This window comes from Tachysurus fulvidraco, chromosome 3 (assembly GCF_022655615.1).
Source record: "Tachysurus fulvidraco isolate hzauxx_2018 chromosome 3, HZAU_PFXX_2.0, whole genome shotgun sequence".
In the NCBI taxonomy this organism is placed as follows: Eukaryota; Metazoa; Chordata; class Actinopteri; order Siluriformes; family Bagridae; genus Tachysurus; species Tachysurus fulvidraco.
This window is the reverse complement of record NC_062520.1, coordinates 4823187-4827742: the sequence shown is the minus strand read 5'-3', so window position 1 is coordinate 4827742 and position 4556 is coordinate 4823187.

Below are 4556 nucleotides of genomic sequence, written 5' to 3'. Positions count from 1 at the left end.
GTCAGCAATCACCACTCCACCATTAAAATTAACATCTCTTTAACAGTATGTTGTCCTTGACAATCAGCTCCCTAGATTGACAATAAGGGATTCCAACACAAGGAAAACAAACAGTGCTTGTATTACAGTATCACAGAGGTATTTTTTGGGGTAAAACAAGCCATGTCATTCTACATTACAATCCTGTTTCAATCTAGCTAACTAATATAACTAGCTACTGCACTTTTAAAAGATAATGTCATACAGAATGAGCCATAAGTGCATAAACGCACACACATACACAAACACTTGTCATGGCAATTAACTAAATACAAAGCTAAATAAAAGAGTTCAATCCCCATTAAGCACAATGACCAACAAACATTGCCTTACCTACTTCATGGCACATAATCACACACTTCTTCATTTACAGTCATTATCTTTATCTGCTGAAGCAGTACATAGTGAAATGAAACAGCATTTCCCCAGAACCATGATGCTACTGTACATAGAACAAGCTAAAGTAAGTTGTTCTAGCCACATAAAGTGCATCATGTGCAACTTACAGTAGTGCAAACAGTGCAAGAGGAAAGGCAGTGCAGACAAACAAAACAAAACACTACAGGACAAAAAAAAAAACACAAGATAGCACCACCCAGTGTGCATTCTGTATATTCTGTAACATTGTGCAAAAGTATAGGGTTGTAAACATTGTGCAAAAGAGGGTTGTAAACACAGACAATTTTTGCAAACATCTATAAACTTTCATATACATACCTGTACGACTGTTATAACGGCCCCAGTGATCAGTTCTGGAGATGCTGTTCCTGATCCGGACTGACTGAGGTCTCCAAGTCAGGAAGTCCAGGATGCAGTTGGTGAGGGAGGTGTTCAGGCGCAGCAGGCTTAGCTTCTCAATCAGGTGCTGAGGGATAATTGTGTTGAATGCTGAACTAAAGTCTATGAACAGCGTTCGTACATAAGCACCATTATTGTCCAGGTGGGTGAGGGCCAGATGGAGGGTCATGGCAATGGCATCATCCGTGGGGCAGTTTGAATAATATGTAAGCTGCAGGGGCTCCAGTGAAGGTGGTAGCTGGGTCTTGATGTGCCTCATGATGAGCCTCTTCATCACAATGGGTGTGAGTGTGACGTGACAATGGTCATTGTCTTGAGGCATGTAGGAACAACAGTGGTGCTCTGGGAAATATTGAAGATGTCAGTGAAGACAAGCTTTTCTATGCATTCGCTGAGCACTCTGTCTGGAATGTTGTCTGGTCCAGCAGAGGTCCGTGGGTTGACTGTACTGTACATAGAGTTCTCCTCACATCAGCTATGGTTAAACAGAGTAACTGGTCGTTAGAAGGAGGAATGTTCTTCCTTGCCGCTACATTGTCTTGCACCTCAGACTGAACGTAGAAGTCGTTCAGTGCATCTGGGAGGGGCACATCGTTGTACAAACAGGTGAAGTTGTCTTGTAATTCATGATCGCCTGGATGCCCTGCCACATGCACTGGGTGTCTTCGCTGTCCAGGAAGTGGCTGTGGATTCTCTGGGCATGTGTGCGCTTTGCCACTCTGATGGCTCAGGGCATTTTGGCCCTTGCTTTACTTTAAAACCTTCGTGTCCCTTACTCTGAAGGCTAAGTCTCTAGACTTCAGCAGCACAGGTACCTCTGCAGTCATCCACAAGTTCTGGTTGGAGCATCTTGGAGACAATCACGTTATTAATGCACTTGTTAATGTAGCTGGTCACTGATGCCATGCACCACTTTAAGTTGTTGGAATCGCCATTGGTTGAGGCATCCCTTGAACATGTTCCAGTCAGTGCAGGCAAAACAGTCCTGAAGAGCAGAGGTTGCTCCCACTGGCCAAGTTTCCACCTGCTTCTGAACCAGTTTATTGATCACACACCTGTATTCACTCACACTGCACTCACAGCCACAGTTAAAATGACTCTCTTTCATTCTGTTCACTCAGTTACACTCTGTCCTGATGATACAAGCCTTTGTTTTCTGTTTTATTGTGGGGTTTTTTTACTGTAATTTTGAGTTTTCTCTTTTCTCTGTTGCTTAGCCCCATTATCACTGTTTGCTGATTCTGTCCTCTGCTTGTTTTTATTACTTTTCCTTTGCATGACATTTTGGGTCTGCAATTTCTTCATTTCTTCATTTACCTGCACTTGTATCCTCCTGACCTTTCACTGAAAAAATACTAAGTAGAATATTAATTTCAGTATCATTATCAGTTTTGACAAGAAGCAGAGAATATGCACTAATTTGTAATTGGTGTAGAAAATGAGAGCCATGCATCCCTAGTTTTACATAGTACTTAAATATGCAATATAATCATGTGAATGTCTTAGAAACAGAAGGCAAACAAGCCATAATTTTTATGAATTAGTTACTTAGTTGGTTTATTAGGCTATTTGCCTTTCTAATTAGACTAACACTCACTCTGATCAGATAGAAATTTCCTTCAAATGAGCCTCCATGTGCTTACTTTATTATAATTTTAGTGTATACACAAGCAGATTATTTTTCATTGAGCTATGACTCAGATAATGATGCAACAAATATGTTCTCAGTTTCTACTTCCTGTGGGTTTGAACCATCATTGCTCTTTGTTCCCCTAAACTTACTGTATGCATATAAGGCCTGGATTTTCCGGCAAGATGGAAAGTGCAGTAGGTCCATTGCACAATGATACTTTCTTTCTAATGCTTTGTGTGTCAGCTTCACAGGCATCTCGATGAGTGATGAGTGTGTCTCATGGCTAGTTGACATCTTGTTCTATTAACAATAATTAAACAACAGCACTATTGAATTCTGGATTCTGATTGATCAGAAGGTACTGATTAATTTTCCATAACAGCAGCTTTGACTGTGGCCCATCTGCAAATACCTGCGTTTATTCTAATACCTGAATATTTTGTGTGTATTTATTTACATTCAAAAAAGAGAACGGAGCAATGAAACTGTGTATAGCTTCTACATGAAACAAGCTTGTTCTGTGAGTGGTCCTCAGCTTTAAACATAGCTATTAAAAGATGAAAAGAACATTGTACCACAATTATGTACAGTAACTATTGGCAACATGCTGTGGTATATGAGGAATAAACACTACAGAGCATGCAGTAAATAATCCACATGAAGTACACCACACCACTCTGTCATTAATTTTATTTTTATTGCAAACTGTACCCTAGTGTTTTTATTTATACTGAGTTTCTTTTTTTTTTTTTTTTTACAATTAAATAATGGACAAGGAGGTAAGACATCTAAGAGAAGGACAGTTAGCTTTGTACTTTTATATAGAGCAGAAGCAGGTAGCCTCTTTTTTTTTTAACAACATAAAACATTTGAAATTGTCTGACATATTATTTTTTTCTGCCAAAGCATGGATTAAAGTGAATTTGCAGTTTCCAGACACGCATTGTCAAGGACCCTACAGTGGCAGCTTGCTGAACCTAGGATTCAAACTCACAACCTTCTGATCAATAGTCATTAACCATTAGGCTACCACATCCCCATACTTCATGCCCTCTATCTAAACATGCAAAAGGTTCTGTTCCAAACACATTTGCTTCTTTTCATCCTAGAAACTTAGTAATTGTGTTCTAAGAGTGGCTCTATAGATGAAATGGAGCATGAAAATCCTGAATGCTTCTCGTTGACTCATCTGGAAGCTGGTTGGAATTCTGGCGGATGTTTGATGTTAAGTAAATGCTCATGGTGAGAGACGCACCAACTGCATACACCACCGTGTCACTCGCTAGAATAAAGCACTGTGATTAATTCTGTCTCCATTGCAAGGCTTCAGCTGTAATATTTCTGAGATGCAGAAATAATGATTGGTGTTCTCCTCTGTTACTGTGGAAACCATAAAATACAGACAGCTGCAGGAAGACATTGCCCTAGCAACAATGTAATCACACCCTGCTGTCAGAAAAAGAAGGTGTGGCTAAGCCCCATTCTCTCTCTCTCTCTCTCTCTCTCTCTCTCTCTCTCTCTCATATATATATATATATATATATATATATATATATATATATATATATATATATATATATATATATATATATATATATATATATAAATGATAATTGTAATATAATGATATATAATATATATAATATGTAGTAATAATAATAAAATAGTGATAAATATTTCGCATACTCAGTCTGTCCTCTTCAGTCTGGCTCTGTCTGCTCTTTGCGCTTTTATGCTGTTTTTTTTTTTCTTCCCTAAAACCTCCTTTCTTCATTTTTTATCTTTTCATTTCTGGGAGTCTTGTCATACACTCATGGCATCAGCAGAGGATGTCTATATTAAGAAGCATTACTCAGAGAATCCAGGACACAGCACTTCAATCTCTTTTACATCCTCCATTAATAAATTCCCCAAAACCAGATCAAGAACAACCAGAGAATGCTCACACAGTCCCACCCTCAGCATTTTTCTTGCTATCAGGAAGTGCTATTGTATCTTATTCTGCTAGACACTTCGCAAATGATAAACTAATAAACTGTAAAGAGAGTTACTTACACAACTCCATTTTCACAAAGTGCAGTAAATT